This window comes from Enhydra lutris, unplaced genomic scaffold (assembly GCF_002288905.1).
Source record: "Enhydra lutris kenyoni isolate GAN:26980312 unplaced genomic scaffold, ASM228890v2 scaffoldscaffold3, whole genome shotgun sequence".
Lineage (NCBI taxonomy): Eukaryota > Metazoa > Chordata > Mammalia > Carnivora > Mustelidae > Enhydra > Enhydra lutris.
The window spans coordinates 51,350,928-51,370,683 of NW_019154087.1; positions in this window are offsets into that span (position 1 = coordinate 51,350,928).

Sequence of the window (19,756 nt, forward strand, 5' to 3'; positions counted from 1 at the left end):
CAGCTGCCTCTAGCAAGTATTGGAGAAAGTAAATGACAAAGAAAAGAAGAATGGAGGTGAAAGTTCTGATGGCTTTTTGACTAAATTACCCAAAGAAGGAAGGAAGGAAGAAAACAAGAGAGGAAAGAAGGAAGAAATGAAGGGTATCTATGTGTTTTAATGCACAGTTTTCTTAAAACAAAACATAAAACTTTCAGTTTTTCATTGAGTGGTTTTAATTTAATCAAAGTCGATAGATAATATTTGAAAAAAAAAAAAAAACTTCCTAAAGAGCAAGATTCAGGTCTATAATTAATAAGGAAGGCCAATGTCATGTGAAATGAACGGAGAATTCATGCAGTTTATCTCTAAACCATTATTTTTCCCTTTACAATTTGATTAGAGCTGCATAAACCTCTAGGGATAGATAGCTGGTATACCTACGATTATCTTTAATTCATTTTGATGTGGTCAGTGTTATTTAAATGATAGTCAAGCATTAATGTTAACTATCCAGAATACCAACTTTTGATTTTTTGAGTTGTATTCACTCAGGAATATGAGGTTCTTTTTCAGAATATCAAAGACATCCGGAGCCCTTTTATTTGATTTCCAGTTGATGGAACATAATGAAATTAAAGTCTTCTCTATTGCTTAATAAGTGATATTAAATGGAATTAAAAGCTAATAGCTGAAGTACCTAACTTTCAACCATTTAGCAGAGTTACTTGCCAAATTCTTCTAAAAGCAAAGAAAGCTGAAAGCAAAGGAAGAGAAGACGTAACAAAAACCGTAGGGTAAACTGAATACTGTTTTGTAAGAATATTTCACACAGGACTGAGTTTTGTCAAGGAAAGAAAAACATTTTACAAACAAATTAAGTCACTGACATTATGTTAAAAGGTTAAAATGAGTGAGATATACACTTGCATACATTACACTTACAAACCTTCAGTCACAAATGATTTTATATCTTCTTTCATTGTTTTCAATGTTTCAAGCAAAGAAAATGGAATCCTATACAGTGGTATTGTCACACACAGTTTTGAAATTGATGAAGTTTGTTTATTCAATAGTTTTTTTGAATGACTAATATGTATTAGGCATTATTCTAGTTCTTTACACTATCATGGTAAATAAGATATACAGTATGGTGACAAATAAATGATAAATATTCCATGTCCTCACAGATCTTACACTAGGAGAGAGGCAGACAATAAGCATAATAAATATGCATACATACACATGTACTTAAAATGCCTCAGATAAAGCTGTTTTATGAGGAAAAATGAAGGAGAATAAGGAGGTACAATGTCAAGGTAGGTGCTAGTGTATTAGAAACACCAACCACTGCAGAATAATGACAAAACTTTTACATACTAGAACTGAAAAGAACTGAGACATTGTTTAGTCCAATGCTCTCTTGTTGCAAATGTTGAATCTGAATTCCATAGTTTGTGACATTAGTCACAGACTCTACACAATAATCTGTTACTTTGTTACAAATGTAGATGCAGCTACAGAGTTTCATCCTGCTTCACGAGATCAAGGCCCTTTCCCATGCTTCTTAAAAATTTATTTTCTTCATTTCTTTCATCTTTATCAAATCACTACTTATTCATAGTTCTAAAGGACAAATAATGCCATATAATAATATAGTATTATATATTTTAATATTTGTAATAAAACTATTTTGAAACCAGCAGTCTCTATCCCCAACTCTCCTAGTGCTAGATTCCTATTCTTACAGGGAATCACTTTCCAATTTTTTGTATGTCTTTTCTGGAATGTACCTCCATATATCTAAATAATACATTTTTACATTATTTATTTTTTTTAAAGATTTATTTATTTATTTATTTGACAGACAGAGATTACAAGTAGGCAGAGAGTCAGGCAGAGAGAGAGAGGAGGAAGCAGGCTCCCCACTGAGCAAAGAGCCCGATGCGGGGCTTGATCCCAGGACCCTGGGATCATGACCTGAGCTGAAGGCAGAGGCTTTAACCCACTGAGCCACCCAGGTGCCCTACATTGTTTTTTTTTTTAGGTTTTGTGCCCTGTAGTTTCACTGAACAGGTACAGTTCCCAGCATGTTACAACACTAAGAATTAAAATGTCTCCTACAATTTCCTTAAATATATTTAGTGAAACTAGTATTTTCCTTGATCCTTGTCTTAGTCTGTTGGGCTGTTATAACAAAATGCCAGAGATTGAGTGGCTTTTGAGCAATAAACATTTATTTCTCACAGCTCTGGAGGCTGCAAAATTGAGACCAAGCCACCAGCAGATTCAGTGTCTGATGAGAAACAACTTCCTCATTTGTAGATGGCTCTCTTTTCTCTGTATCTTCACATGGCAGAAGCTGTAAGGAATCTCCTTGGGGTTTCATTTATAAAGGTCCTAATCTGCTCATGAGAAATCCACCTTCAGGAACGAATCACCTCCCAAAGGCCCCTCCTCCTCCAGCTATCACACTGAACATTAGGATTTAATATATGAATTGGGGGCTGTGGGCACAAACATTCAGTCCATAGCATCCTACTCCTGCACTCCCAAAATTCATGTCCTTCCCACATGCAAAACACATTCATTTCATCCCAATAGTCTCCAAGTCTCAACTAGTTCCACATTAATTTAAAGTCTAAAGTCCAATGTCTCATTGAAATATCATCTAAATCAGATGTGGGTGAGCCTCAAGGTATGGATTCATCCTGAGGCAAATTCTCTTCCAGCTGTGAACCTATGAAATCACATACATTTATGTCTGCCCACAATACAATGGTGGGATAGGCATAGGATAGAAATTCCCAATCCAAAGGGACAAATAGGAAAGAATAAAGGAGTGGCAGATCCTAAGCAAATCCAAAAACCAATAGTATAGATTTCTTTAGGCCTTAAGGTTCTAGATTAATCTTTGGCTTGATGTTCTGCCCTTTTGTCCACTGGGGTAAAGGTTCCACCTTCTGGGTACACTGAAGTGGGAATCTTGCATTCTGAACTGACCAGAGTGGAGGTTCCACATTCTGGCCCTACTGGATAGGAGTTCTGCCCCCACCACATTGCTAGTCAGAAATTGGGCTCCTTAAGGCTCTGGGAAGCCCTGGGAAGCCCTGCCCCCATGGCTTGATTGGATCACTCTCTGTCTGGGCTCTACCCATGCCAGCTGGGATCCCTTGCCTGCAACTCTCCTGGAGCGGGGTCCTTTGCCTGTGATTCTCCTGGGCATCTTTTGAGATCTAGATGAAAGCACCCCCACACTCCTCAGCTTGGGAACTCTACACGCTGGCAGAAAGGGCTGACAAAATTTGCCACCTGTGTTCTTTAGAGGGGCAGTCACCATGGCGTTTGCTGGACCTAGCTGCTGAGGCCACACCTAGGACAGCCAAGGAGTACAGCCCTTGATTGTGGCAGTGCCCTATAGGCACTGGCAGCCTCTCCCACCCCTACTTCCTTTGAAACCACTTTGATGAACTCTGAAACTCCTTCAGTGTCATTCTTCCATAGTCTTGGAGAATAGCTCCTGGCTTGTGTAGAGATGTCTGATCCATACTATTCTTATCAAACAGTCTCTTGGCTACACCCTTAGTGTTCAGTTTTGATCACTTTCTCATTTTTTATAATATGGATATCCTGAGAATTTTCCAAATCTACAAATTCTGCTTCTTTTTTGATTAACCCTCTGACTTTAAGTCAATTTTCCCTTCTCACAACTTAGTGTAAGCTGTCAAGAGAAGCCTGGTTACTCCTTCAACATTTTGCATAGAGATAGCTTTAGCTAACTGTTCACTTTGATTGCTTGCAAGTTCTATCTTCCATAAAACACTAGGAAACACACACAATTCAGCTAAGTTCTTCATCACTTTAAAACATGGATGGCCTTTCCTCCAGTGTCCAATAATATGCTCCTCATTTCCATCTAAGACCTCATCAGAATGGACTTTACAGTCCATATTCTGACTAAGATTCAGTTCAAGACTACTTGGGTATTTGTTCTCTAAGAATACTGAGGTTTTCTCTATTGCTGTCTTTTTTTCTTTCTAAGCCCTCACCTTGAAGGTCCATTCACAGCAGTCAAGGCCTTTCTAGCATGCACATTAGTACTCTTCTAGCCTTTGGCAGATTCAGTGTCTAGTGATAGGCTCTTGGTTCACAGATAACTGTCTTTTCCCTGTGTCTTCACATGGTGGAAAACACGAGGGATCTCTCTGGAATATCTTTTATAAAGATACTAATCTCTGCAATCCCTCCAGGATGTGGTATTCCTTTAGACTTACTATTTTTCCAGGGAGAGGTAGCTTTCACTTGGCTTTTTCCACCATGACAGCCCTTAGTCCACAGGTCAAGGAACCAATGTGGGAAGTTCTGCCAGCTGCTAAATATGTCTATTCCAATTATGCATTCTATAACTGGGGAAATAACTACAGCACAGATTTGGGCATTCACTGTGAGATGTAACTCCGTGGATTATCTGACCTCCATAAACCCCTACTCCAGTTGAGGGCCACAGAGATATTTTGGGTTTCTTGGAATCCCTATTAGTTCAGAGCAAGTATGCAGTAGACCCTGAAAGATCTGATTATTTCATTTTCTTCAATATACAGTTTTCCTGGTAAAAGGCCTTGGATTCCTTTGGGGAGTGCTGGGAAAAAGAGTAATAGTATATATTTTTTGGTAGTGTTTTAAAGTCTTTTCTCAAGAAGACCCAGCCTACCCTTCATTGGGTAGTTTCACTCCCTGCAAGGGGAGGCTTGTTTGGATTCTTTGATAGCTCTCCCTGCTCTTTGGTTTCTATATTTCGTTCCCTTGGGGGACAGATCTTGGGATGGGTATGAGAGTAGAAGGCAGGATTACTAATAACTAATAATAATAATAATAAAATTCTGCACTGGAGTTCTTATGCTATGGAGCTTGATTTTACTTTTTCTTGATTTAGTCACTGATTTTGTGCAATGGAGGTTTCCTTGTGAGACCTTGTAAAAATGCCTTTATTCAGGGTTATGAGATCCAGGCTCACTTTGGGCTCTGAACGTTGAGCATGGACCCTGCTTGAGATTCTTTCTCTCCCTCTGATTCTTTCCCTCCCTCTATCCCTCCCCACTCGTGCTCTTTCTTCAGTCTCTAAAATTAAATAAATTAATTAAACTGGTTAAAAATGCCTTTATTCAGTCTTAACATTTGATTGATAAAATTTTTAAAAAGACTTTGCTGTCTTCTTATTGTGGCAACCTATGATGTAGTTTGATGACAATCTACTTTTTGATCCTCTGTATGTTCTTCCCTCTTCCCACTAATCATGCAAATCACTGACTGAGCCTTGCTTTTCTACTCTGGCAGCTCATGTCTCTAATTGCAGGAAATGATTTTCTAATTTCTTGGATAATTCCCCCTCCTAATTTCCTCTTTTTTTCCCTGTCTTCGATTTCTCTGTCCTTTTCTGGAACATCTAATTTATTATTTGGTCTTGTTCAACAGGTTCTCTAATGTTTAAATCTTTTCTCTTCAACTTCCTGCCCCCCCCTTTTTTTAAATGTCTGGAAAATTTCCTCAACTTTTAAATTCCATGACTTTTATTAAATTTTTATTTATTTTATGATACCAATATTTTTTAGAAACTAGTTTTTTTTTTTAAAGATTTTTATTTATTCACTTGAGAGAGAAAGCAAGAGGGAGAGCAAGCTAGCATGAGTAGGGAGAGGGGCAGAGGGAAATGGAAAAGCAGACTCCCCAATGAGCAGGGATAGAGGGCTCAATCTCTGGACCCTCAGATCATGACCTGAACAGAAGGAAGTTACTTAACCTACTGAGCCAGCCAGGTGCCCCCAGTTTTTGGTTTTTGAATGCTCTCACTTAAAATGAACAAATAAACAACCAATGTTTTATCTTATATATATTTTCTCTCTCTTGATGATCTTACTTTTCTATTGTTTATAAGTTGTGTCTATTTTCTCTGAGTTCCTTTATTTAATTTTATTTTGGTCTTTTTCTAGAGTGAAAGATTTTTCAAATCTGTGTGATCCTCTCTTTTGTTTGTTTATGCTTATCCTTGAGGAAACAAAATGCTTTTTGGACTTTATAAGTGTTAGCAGTAGGGAATCTCCTAGTTTGATAGGAGTATTCTCAAATGTGAGTATCTATGGATTTTTTTTTAAGGCAGGTCAGTTTTTCTAGAAAGGATTCGAATTTCCTGCCTGTGCAGTTGTAAATCATTCTTACATTACATTCTTACAAGAATGCCCCCAGCATTCTTACGGCCAACCTGTTAAGGTAGACTATAATTTTCAATGTTTAGGAGGTCAATTTCCACTGCATCCTAGGCTTTTGAGTATGTGTCCCATCTAACCCCACTCTCTTTTGTGCCTTTTGTTTCAGAATCCAGTCTGTCTATTTCAAGTGATCTAGAGAGTAAAGTTCTGGTCTTCTGTTATGGTGGTGAATGATGAGAATTGCCCAGCTGCATTGGATAGGCAACTTGTGAATCTAACCACTATCTGTAAAGACTTTAAACAATCCTCCAAATCTTAGCACCTACATACCTGCATTCAGAGATATTTACGGGTCAGCTTCCCTTTGTCAGCCAGGTCCGGTACCATATTTATGTCCACTTTTGATCATTCACATTTTGTTTATATCTCTTTTTCCACTCTCATTATCTTGGATTCTCATCTTTGTTTTCATAAATTTATGTTTCTTTTATTCCTTTATCGTATTATAGTGAAATTTTAAAAATGGAGCAGAAATAAATACATCATTCAATCTATCATGTTAAATGGAAACCTCAAGTCTTCTCATCTATATTCCTTGCACTCTTGATAAGGGTGAACTTTAAAGAAATTAGTGTAATTTAATTTTTTAAACATGAAAGATGTTAGTATAAATAAATACAAAAATAATAAATGTTTATTTGGACTAATTATACATGATTAAGAGAGGCATTTTATATGAAGTTAAAATGCAAAACTCATTTGGATGCATCTTTGTTCTAATAAGTAGACAAATTAATATTTTTGATGAACATACCATACTAGAATACATAGAGTATGTGTGGCAAAGTTCATGTTATTACTATTTTTGAATTGTTAATAACTACAGTTTGCATTGATATTGGATGTTCCTGAATTGAATTCACAAAATATCTATTAAGGATAAGATAGATTCAGAAATTCATATAAAACAATTTTAAGTGAATATTCAATCATGAAACATTTTATCATGTATCAGCAAAGCAAATCCTATTACCCAGTTTTCCTTATTGTTATGATGCATAGAAATTGTTATTCAATAATAACAGTATTGAATTTTAAAAGTATCTCCATGAAAATATGAAAGAAAAGATAATTATATTTTGCTTCTGATCTACAGGCAAAGTGTGATTTGCTAACTCTTCTTGGTTTCGTTCTTTGTTAACTGATTCTTATAGGGACTGATGATGTATTAGTGAAGTTTTTATCAAAAATTCTACTTCCTGCCTCTTCTGTTTTCCTCAATCCCCACATTTTCAACAGCTTGACCTTGTCTTACAGGACTTAGTTGTACGTGGTCTTGGAACATCTGAGTTCAAGCAGTACCACCTTCAGTATTCCATCCACCCTTCTGGAGATATACCATATAGTTCATTGCTTAGTCTCTATCTTTTTTTTGCTTTGATGGAGCATCAATTAGTTAAAGATTGGGTTCAGGTGTTTTGTAATTTAATAAATATTTATAAATTCTTGCTGAAATACTATTGTTATAAACTAATCAGATCTTTTTCTACAAGTAAAGAGTTCTTTATAAATGAAGCTTTTGGCATCCTAAATTAGGTTGTTAATTAGAGAAGAGTTAAATTGGTAAGTTTTTCATTCCATAACATGCAGTATGATTTTAACAAAATATAACCCTGGAAAATGGGGCAAAATTAGAATAATAAGTTGTGAATATGATGTCATAGTTGTTTGGAAACCTAAGCATCAAAGTAGAAAGTAAACAAAAGATAGAAAAGAAAATTCACAACGTAAAAAAGGAAGAAAGCTGTAATTTTTAAAAAGGGATTGATCATCATTATTGATAACAGATATTCAAGAAGTGCCCAACTAAGAGAAAACAAAGTAAAGAGAGATTTAAAGATAGCTGTGGTGATGAAGGGAATGGCTATAGCCCACTGTGGCTATTTCTCCATTAATATTTTTAAAAATTATTTAAACTAAGAACAGTCAGTTTAGCATCCAACTAAGCTCCATTATTACTAAATCTTCTGTAGCTTTATATAAATCTGATCTTCTAAATAGCCTGAAACTTTCCTGATGTCATATAATACAGTTTTCAAGGCAAAGAGTAAAAAGAATACACTTGGTCAAAATGAAAAAGACTACAATAAGAAATCTAATATTTTTAAAGGGAAACAACTACCATTTAGCATGATCAAGGAGTTTATTTATAATAAATGTTATTTATTTTTAATAATAATTTGACAATAATTTGTCAGAGACAAATAGGAAACCACTATGAAGTACTCAGCTTCTACAAGATATATATCCCAATTGCTTATGAGACTGTATTTGACATTGTTGAGTTCTTTGCTCTTTGCAATTGAAGGGTTCTATTAAATAACAAAAGGCTCTTCTTGTATGGACTATTGCCTCTAATTTGTGTTATAAATTTCTGCAAATGAACAGTTCAAAGTCAAGACAGTTAACACCGTAAATGCTATTACTACCAATGCGTGAATAATTTTAAATGTTGCAGCTGACTTATACGATTTAATTTAAAAACACTATAGTTGCTGGTGTTGAGTAGAAATTTAAAATATTTCCATTACTGTTGGGAAGTCATAGTTTTGAGGTTCTTTAAAAAGTTTGATAGCCATATAAGCAATTATTTTATTATTTTTACAGAAAGAAAAAAAAAGTACTGATGGCAAAAACCATACTGAGATTTTCTGTAATCATAATAAACCTATCTAGATATTGTAGAATACATACTACCCAGTACTCTCCAGACCTATGCAAATCTGAAGTAAATTGATATTTTTAAAGTGGTAAAAATATTGAAATTGATTTATGCTGAGCCAACAGATAATTAAGAGTTGATAAAAGTGTTTGTTTGAGTAGTCTATAAATTGAATTTTCTTCTCCCATTTCTTCTTTTTTATCAGTAGCATACTTCTGAGGAGCATTATCTTACTTTACAGTACAATCTCATCATTATCATTGATTGGTTCCCCTATTGGTTCTCTTGTTTATGATTTATTACCTCAGTGTTTGTGTGTGTGTACATGTGTGTGATCTTATATACAGTAATGTTTGTGTTGTTTCATTGTACTTAATTTGCACAAATTATATTGTGACATTGTACTTTAATTTACACATGATTCCCATTTTGGTGGGTTTTTGTTTGTTTGTTTGTTTGTTTTACTGCCAGGTTACTTTCTAAATGGCTGCAACAGTTTCTGCTCCCATCAGTGGATGAAAGTCCCCATCTACACTTCCTCCCCCTAAAAAAAGAGTAAATATCCTATCCCTTACACACTAACAAGTTTGTTATTATAAGCAATTCTGACTTCTGCCAGATTCACTCACGTAGAGATAAGGCTTTCTTGTATTTTGTGTTTCTTTCATTACCAGGTGTTTATTCCTTGTTGATTTCACTCATGGCAAATATCAATTCCCAATCTATTACTATATATTATGTGTGTGTTGTTGATCAGAAATACCTCATTTTGACATAGTCATACACAGTAAAAAAAAATTTTTACTTTTTGTTTTGTGTTCATGAAATCCTCTTCCACCTTCATATCACAAATATACAGAGTTCTTCTTCTTTTTCTTTTTTTTTGCTTTATAACTCTGCTTTTTATATTTAAAGATATAATACATCTTGAGTACACATGCTTATGATATAAAGAATCCAACTTTATTTTTTTCACTATTGGTAAATTTTTGCAACATTATTTACTAAATATCCTTTCCCTATGGAAGTGCATGTCACTGTAAAAATGTGTCAAGTTTGCTTATAAATTCGGCTGTTTCTGAGAATTGAATTCAATTTTTTTGTTTTTGGTTAGTACCATATTTATTACAGTGACCTTCAGTATATTTTTAATATCTGGTAGTGTTAATTCACATCTGCATAAATTTTTTAAAGGTAATATTTATTTCTGAGATTTATTCCAATATATGAATTTGAATTTTTACTTAGTTCTTACTTTTTTTAGAAAATGATAGAATAACAAATGTATATATATGTAGACACAATAAGCTATATGTTTTCCTTTTGGTGTATTTGTGTTACCTAACACATTTCAATGTAGATTTCTCACTTTTGTGGTTTTAAGTATTTTAGAATTTTACTTATATCATATAATTAATTAAAATTAATTAATTTTAAATATTTTATTTATTTGAGAGAGAGAGAAAGCATGCAAGTTGGTGGGGAGAGCAAAGGGAGATGGAGAGGAAGAAGCAGGCTCCATGCTGAGCAAGGAGACCCAAGCCCCTAGGTTCCATCCCAGGACCCTGAGATCCTGACTTGAACAGAAGACATGTTTAACCAACTGAGCCACCCAGGCACTCCTACTTACATCATTTTAAATTCATGGGTCCCTTACTAGTATATTTTTTAGTTGTTACATAGCTTTTATTTTGATTTTTGCTTTTACTTCCTATTTGTTAATTTAAATTACTATTTGATTATGGTTAAAGTAAATATATAATGCTGGTTCCCTGGAATTTACTCAGGGCATCCTTTGTAAGTCACTTACAGTCGATTTTTAATAAATGTTTCTTATATCAAATAATGGGCATATTTTTGCCTCCAAGCTGCCAAGATTATATCAATTATACTTTCAAGATCTGTGCATCTTCAGTTATTGTTTGTGTGTCTCATATGTCATTTTCTGAGAATAGTGTTAAAATCATTCACTAAATTTGTTGATTTAGTTGTATTTTCCATAGTTCTAAAAAATCCTTTAAAATAATTTAAAATCTATATTGTTAGCTGTATACATGTTCATAACCATAATATCTTCTGTATTTAGAATAACTATTACCATAATATATATACCTTTATTTGTCTCTTATCATGCTTTTCATTAAGATTAGATTTTCTTATTTCCAAAATTGCAATGGGCTTTTGTTTGGCTTAATATTTGCCTAGTATATCATTTTTCATCCCTTTATTTTTAGCCGCCTTCTACTTCTTTCAAGTACATTTGTTACACATAATATACTACTGACTTTATTTCTACACATTTGATTTGAGAGCCTTTGTTATTTGGACTGAAGTTAAATTCGTTTCTATTTTATATAATTACAATTGAGTTAGGATTATCTTTGTCATTTTATTTGATATTTTATCTTCATGATAATTATTTTATTTTTTTATTTTTTCTTTCCCAAACTCTCACTTTAAAAGTTTGACATGCTTTTTTTTTTTTATTTTTTTTTCTGGTGGCGAATTCTAATTCTTAAGATCATATTTATGGTAGTATTTGCCACTAAATCTGGTATAATCTCTCATAATTTCTTTCAAACTGTTGTAAATCTTTCAAGAGTAATCTCAAAGAGTACATAATGAGATCTAATTACTAAGACATATTCGTATAGAAAAATTAGTTTTGTCTTTGCATTTGTATGTTAGTTTGGCTAAATATAGAATGATAAGTTGAAGATAATGGTATTTCAACTATTTAAATATGACCTTATTATCTTTATATATCCATAGTTACTGTCAAAAAATTTTATAAAAATCTCGAGTTTTCCTTTGCATGGTTTTAGAAGCTTACAGAAATTTCTCATTGTCTTTAACTTCATGCATTTTATTTAAGTATGAGGATTAAAAAAATCTGTTTAGGGGTGCCTGGATGGCTCAGTGGGTTAAAGCCTCTGCCTTCAGCTAAGGTCATGGTCTCAGGGTCCTGGGATCAAGTCCTGCATCGGGCTCTCTGCTCAGTGGGGATCCTGCTTCCTCCTCTCTCCCTGCCTGCCTCTCTGACTACTTGTAATCTCTGTCTATCAAATAAATAAATAAAATCTTAAAAAAAATCTGTTTAGCATTCTATCAACTAGTTTAACAACATTTCATCTTTAATTTTCACTTCTGTTTATTTTTCTTTCTTGATTGTATTAGTTATATATAAATGTTGACATGTTTAATTCTTTATTTTATATAACTTTATTATTTAAAAATGTATAATTGATGTTTTTTTCATTAATGAGATGTTCAAGGACAGTATTTACCTAATATTCTAATTAATTAATTATTTGGCTATATCCATTCTGCTATTTATTTATTTATTTATTTTTTAAAAGATTTTATTCATTTATTTGACACAGAGAGAGAGAGATCACAAGTAGGCAGAGTAGCAGGCAGAGAGAGAGGGGGAAGCAGGCTCCCCACTAAGCAAAGAGCCCGATGTGGGGCTTGATCCCAGGACCCTGAGATCAAGACCTGAGCCGAAGGCAGAGGCTTAACCCACTGAGCCACCCAGGTGCCCCATTCTGCTATTCAAACCATCAATTTATATCTTCAGGTGAATGGGCACCATGGCCCATTCAAGTATTTTGCATAGATGTACAAATATTGTAAACAATTAATAGGTGGACAAGAGAAAAAAGGATCTGTTTTTTGTGAACGATCTCCAAATAAAAAGAAAGTTCACATTGCCCTACATCCCAGACACATACGTACACACAGTGGATGGTGTGAGAGGTTGCACAGAAGGGTGACTTTGGGGACACTGGCTTGGATTCTAAAGAACCCCTCTTAGCAAGCTTCCCTAGGGATGAGGCACCTTTCCAGTTGGCATTCCCTTGGGTGTCCAGCAGAGCTGTTATACACATATTTAACACAATCATGACTTTAGAACTGGTCCCCAGTGTGAAATATGCAAGTCTTCCATACCCTTTGCCAAATAAGAACAAATAGAGTACACTATATATAACTATATATAACAATAGAGTACACTTGGGCTTATATTTATTATTTGATTTCTGTATACTAGCCACTAATGATTATAAATTAAAATTTACAGTATCAGCATAGAACATAAAATAGTTGGCAATTAATTTAACAAAGTTTTGTCAGTCCATTACACTGAAAAGCATAGAACAATACTGAGAGAAAATAAAGAAGACCTAAATAAACAGGGAAATATACCATACTCATGGATTAGAAAACTCAATGTGGTTAATTAAGATGTCAGTTCTTCCCAAATTGACCCATAGATTAAAAAAAAAAAAAAATTCAGTCAGGAATTGAGTCAGGATCTCAGCAGGCTTATATTTTTGTTGTTGTTGTTTGAAATTGTCAAGCTAGTTATAAAATGTATATGGAAATGTCAGGGACAAGAATAGTTAAGGTAATCTTGAAAATGTAAGACAAAGTTGAAGACTTGCACTGTATAATTTCACAATTTACTACAAGGCTACAGTATTCAGGGAAGTTTGACATTGGCAAAGGAAAGACCAAGGAATCCAGAAATAAATATAAACATATACGGTGAAGCTATTTTTGACAAATACATGCAAGTATTGCTGAAAATAACATTTTTAAAAATTCATTCTGTATGGAGATAATTGAGCTTTTAGAATATATAAGACGATGGTTTCATGAAATTTACAAATATTCTCAACCATTATTTCTTTAAAATATTGCTTTTCTTCTATAACAGTTTTTTTCTAGTCCTTCTGGGAATCCAGTTATACATATATTAGACTGCTTAATATTTCTTTCATGTCACTAAGTCTTTGTTTTTTCTTTACAGTTATCTTTCCTCCTGATTTTCAGATTAGGTAATTTTTAGCAATCTTGTCTTCAAGTTTATTAGCCTTTCCTTCTGTATCTCCAATCTGTTCTTAAGTCCACAAAGTGAATGTGTTACTTCAGATGAGGTAATTTTCAAGCTCTATAATTTCTACTTGATTCTTTTCTATGGATCACATTTCTCTTCTAAATTTCTTTTATTCAATTACTACATCCATCCATCTTTTACTTTAAATCCTTGAACATATTTATAAAAACTCCTTTATGATTCTTCTCTGTGAACTGTGATATCTGCATCATCTGTTTCTACTGATTGATTATTTCCTTGATTGTGGGACACAATGGCCTGTTTCTTTGTATGTGTGGTAATTTTACATTATTTCATGGATCTTATGCATGATTTATTATAGTAAGTCTGGATTAAATAGTTGTCTTCTAAATGATGTGTTCTTTCTTTATTTTTTTCCCGGAAAGGTGTTAAAGTACTGTTGGATCATTTTAATCTTGTTAGGCTTAGCTTCTTCTTTTTTCTTTGTGTTTTCTTTCAGTTTTGTTCTTGGTCATAGGATATGTCTTTTAGCTTAGGCCATAGCTGTTACTGCTAAGGCATGGTCTTTTTCAGGCTCTTGGTTGAGTGTCTGAGATTCACTACGAAGTTTCTAAGCAATCTGCACTGAATAATCTCCTATAGTCTTGTCTTCAAGTCTTGACATCCATATAGTCTGTATTTTAAATTTTTTCCCCAGTTTTATTGAGATGTAATTGTCATACAACCCTGTATAAGTTCAAGGTATATAACATCTGATATATGCATATATCATTAAATCATTATCACAATAAGTTTAGTCAATATCCGTCACCTCACAGAGTTATGAATTGGTCTTGACAAAGGACTTGCACAGCACAGCCTTTGGTCAAAAACTTGTGAGGAATACTTCACAGTGTTCTGGGTATCTTCTTTCTATACTTGCCTTTTAGTAGCCCTTTTCTCCACAAATTTTAGCCTCTTCAGCAGTCTGAGCACTAATATTGGTCTTTTTAGTTTAGGGAGTTGACTTGCTTAGTTTGAGTTCCACTCCTCTGCTGTGGCTTAGCAAGTGCCCCTGGCAGAAAGTCTGGGAAAACAGGGCTAACAAGACTAATCTACTCAATTTCCTGTCTTTCAAGAATCACACTTCAGCATTGCTTGTTTTCCAGGGCCTAAAAACACTTGTCTCATATATTTTGTCCAGTTTTATGCTTATTTAGAACAGGAGGAAGAATTTAACCATGGCCTTCCTAATTTCATTTTTGTATAATTGTGGTTTATTTAACTTCAGTAGATTTAACTGAATCTTAGGAATTAACATTTGTGTTAATAAGTCATTTTAATTAAATATTCTATTGATATGTAAATTATTATTGATATGCTATTGGTATGTGACATCATAATGAGAAATACAGAATTTAGTGTTAGTAGATTTCTTCTCTCAAAACTATATATATATATACACACACACACACACACACACACACACATTTAGTTAAGATTCAGTCAGGGAAATAAATGTCACTCTGTACATTTAAGTATGACAAGTCTTAATACAGAAGCTACAGACTTATATCACCTTTGAAATTGCTGGGGGATGTGAAGGTCAGGGAAGACTATCTCAGTCTGCCACATGAACATGAGTGATTCTCAAGAAACTCAGCTGAGGGACGCCTGGGTGGCTCAGTTGGTTAAGCAGCTGCCTTCGGCTCAGGTCATGATCCCAGCGTCCTGGGATCGAGTCCCACATCGGGCTCCTTGCTCATCAGGGAGCCTGCTTCTCCCTCTGCCTCTGCCTGCCATTCTGTCTGCCTGTGCTTGCTCTCTCTCCCTCTCTCTCTCTGACAAATAATTAAATAAAATATTTAAAATTAAAAAAAAAAAAAGAAACTCAGCTGAGAGTTGTTTCATATATTATATCTGTCCACTCATCTGCCAGCAACTTCCCCTAAAGAATAATGACATCTCTGCTCTTACTTTTTCTAAATCTCGTGTCTCTTCTTGACTGGCTCTAACCTGAAACCATATAGAGAAGAGGATTCTGGGGAGCGTAATTCCTGGTTTCTCCTCTGGGTTGTGCAGAAGAAGCCACACAAAAAGGTAGTTATGATGTTGATTTGATAACAAAAAATAAAGCACCATATGGTGTTCTTCCTGGAATACCAGGAGGGAAAAGAACTTAACAGCACAGTGGGAAAAAGAAGAAGGTAATTCATGCACAGAGAGCCAGAGATCTCCCTAGGATAGTCTGGGCTTTGTTCTCTATGACCGTTGTGTATTATGTCAACATCCCTGTTGTTTTTCATTTGTTACCATCATTCCTGTTGGTCTAGGTGGTGTGATGTTGCTATTCCGCTCCTCAGTTGTTATAGCATTGCCTTACTTTGGTCATTCATCTGTTAAACAAATATTTATTGAATACTTATCATCTGCTAGGTATTGTTCCAGATGGTGGGTATGTAACAGTGAACAAATAGTCAAAAATCCCTCCATTTAGAAGTTGTATTCCAGTAACTAGAATTAGGGAAAAAAAAACCCAAAATAAATATCTAAAATATAAAAATATGCTAGACAGTAATAGTTGCTGCAGAGAAAATTCAGGGGGACAGTGTTGCAATATTAAGTAGTGTAGTTAGAAAAAGCTTCATTGAAATTACAACACTCAAGTCACTAGTAGAAGTTGATCACTCTGTTTAACATTTCCTCAAGTCCTTCTCATCCCTTCTTCATTTTTTCTCCTTAGAACTTATAGTTCTTTGGGTATGTATTTATCTTGTTTAATGGCCCCACTTCATATAAATTTCATGAGGAGAGTGATTCTTTGATGTTTTGTTCACTACAGTTCCTAGAAAGTGCTTAGCTCATAAAAAGGTGATAAATAAACATAATTTTTTAAAAAGATTTTATTTATTTATTTGACAGACAGAGATCACAAGTAGGCAGAGAGGCAGGTAGAGAGAGAGGGGGAAGCAGGCTCCCTGCTGAGCAGAGAGTCTGATGCAGGGCTCGATCCCAGGACCCTGGGATCATGACCTGGGCCGAAGGCAGAGGCTTTAACCCACTGAACCACCCACGTGCCCCAATAAACATAATTAAATGAGACATTGAATGAATGAATAAAGAAAAACATTTTTAGGCAGCAGGAACAGCAAGTTGCAATGGCAGTGAAATGGGAGTGTGTCTGGTGAATTAAATAAAAAACGAAGAGGTCAGTGTGGTTGGAGTGGAGTGAGTGTGGGAAATAATAGTAGAAGAAGAAAATAGAAAAGTAATGGACTAGGGCATGGGGACAGCTAATGTAATACCTTAGGCCATTGTGATAACTTTGACTCCTATTTTGAGTGAGATGGAAAGCCATTCGGATGGGTCATATTAGTGGCAAGACCTCACTTTTGTTTTTACAAGTACACTGTGACTGTTGTGTTGAGAATTGATTGAAGAGCCAAGAATGGAAGCAGAGAGACCAGTTAGGAGTTTATTGCAATAATAGACTTCCCAATATTTGTTTTTGTCCAATCGCTGTAAGTATAACTACCCATTGTTCAGAGTACTGTTTCCTCTTCTCAGTTCAGAGAAAGGAAAAATAAAAGCAAACATAAAGTGCTATTATAAATAAAGAGAGAAAGATATTGAAAATTATGAGTTGGCTTAAATCATGAAAGTAAACAATTTATATCTAATATTAATTACTCTGAAGAATTCAAATTTTAAAAATTTCAATGCATGTCAATGTGAATAGAAGGCATATTTTAAAAATAATATAAAAAGCTTCTGGCATAATAGTTTTTTTAATATATTTTTGTATATAAAAATAGTTTTTTCAATTATGTTTGAATGATGGTATAGTATTTTCCAATATTATTATAACATAAAATAAATGTTTTTGGAAAGTTAAATTTAAAAATGAGGCTCTTATGTTTATTCTACATATTTCTTTCTCTAAATAAAATAATTTAGTCATAGAAGAACTACTCTAGAAAAAAAATTCCCCCTAATTCTGGAAAATAATTTGATATTATATTCCCATTTCAATGAAATAAGTTGGAAGTAGGCCTAAACTTGGCTGTGACTGTGAATTAGAGCAATCAGTTCTACCCTGTGTTAGTAGGGTTGACATTGAATAATACTCAATATTCAATACATAATACCCAATAATAGTATATAGTAGATTTTATAAAAGGACTTCAGTAAAACTTTGTGCATCAGAGTCACAGTTTTCCTTTCCCTGACAATACACACACACATACACACACACAAACATATGCACACAAACACACAGAGTAACAGTAATTTATTAACTCCCAGAGATCACTAACAAATAAACGATATGAATATTATTCTTATACCTTGTATTTATATATTTTGTATTATGTATTATGTAAGCACATTTATATTATTTATATTATGTATTTATGTGTATTTCTATACTGGAAGGTATTTTAATTATGTGTTTCTGAAATTTCCCTAATAATTAATATTCTAGAGACTAACAATAACATTTTATCAATTTTATCAACAAATCATATTGTGTGCTAAGCATCATGCTATATGCTTTATACATACACTCTCATTTACAATTCACTAATATCCTGTGACTAGTGTACCATCATAACACTCATTTCAGAGATGAGAAAACAAGGCTAAAGGTTAATTCCCAAGTTCATGCAGACTTGTAAGTGGCCTGGCAGAGTTTCAAATTCTGATTCCATAAAGCCACTATTACCCACTGTGCAAGAGCATCATTTGAAACTACACTGGATATAATTAGCTACAGACATTAAAAATAAAACATTTGTTAAGTTAAATAAAATAATACTTAATTGCTTATTTAAAAAAAAAATTGTTCCCCTAAAAAGTAACTAGTTTTCAAAGTCTTATCTCTTGGGCTAGTTAATCAGGTAGATTCTTTTTCCCATCAGGAGTAGTCAGGATTCTACAAAGAATACACTGATGAAAATGCTTTGCTTTTAGATACTTGGAAATAATATCTGGAATTAATTGTTTGCAAAAACATTGATCGGGCAATAACGTCGATCATAAGCCAATCTTATTGTTCCATCATCCATTGGTTTGTACGAACAATTCCAAAACATAATAGCTTAAACAATACTATCATCTCCCTCAGTACTGTGAGCTGTGTGGAATCAGCTGGATTGCTCTCACTTGGTGTCTCATGTGGGTATGATCAGGTGGAGGCTTGACTGGGCTGGTCTTCCAAGACGGCTCATTTACATGGCAGGCAGTTGCTGATGGCCATTAACTACAAATTCTGGAGGAGCTGATGATTGGAAAACTCCTGTGTTGTAGCCTTTCCATGTTATTGGGCTTTTCAGAATAGGGAAAGTGAGTTCCTAGAAGGAGTGTGCCTAAACTGAATATTCTAAGAAACCCAGTCAGAAGCGGCAAAGGTTTCATAGAACATCACTTCTGCTTTATGACAGAAGTCAAGCAAATCAGTAAAACTGTTCAAGAGTCAAGGGGAGAGAAATTAGATTCCTCCTCTTGTTGGAGGGTTACAATGTAGTTATAGAGTGAAGAAAATGATGGTGGCCATATTTGGTGATGACAATACTACACTTAAAGGCAAATCCTTGTCAGAATACAGTCAATAATTTTTAATTATATTTGAAAGCAAATTGATAGATTATACATTGAAGCACTGGTATGGAAAGTTTGATTGAAAACAACCCATGTGGCCTCCAAGATTTCTCCTTTAAAAGGACTGGAGTTCAAGTTTAGAGAAGAAAAGAAAATTAAAGAATTTGGTGATGTATCATACTTAAAGCTTGTCTCTATCAGCTTGAACATGAGACTTGATTAAGCAAGTTGTATAATTAATCTGAATTTGGTTTGCAATGGACCACCAAGAGTAAACTTGGACATTTTGGGTTTAATAATACAGAAACATTGTTCACATGAAAGAAGGTAAAATTCATTTGGTTTATGGTAGAAATGAATTATAATAGTTTGAACCACTTCCATTCCTAGACATGGCTTTAGAAAGAGTGAATC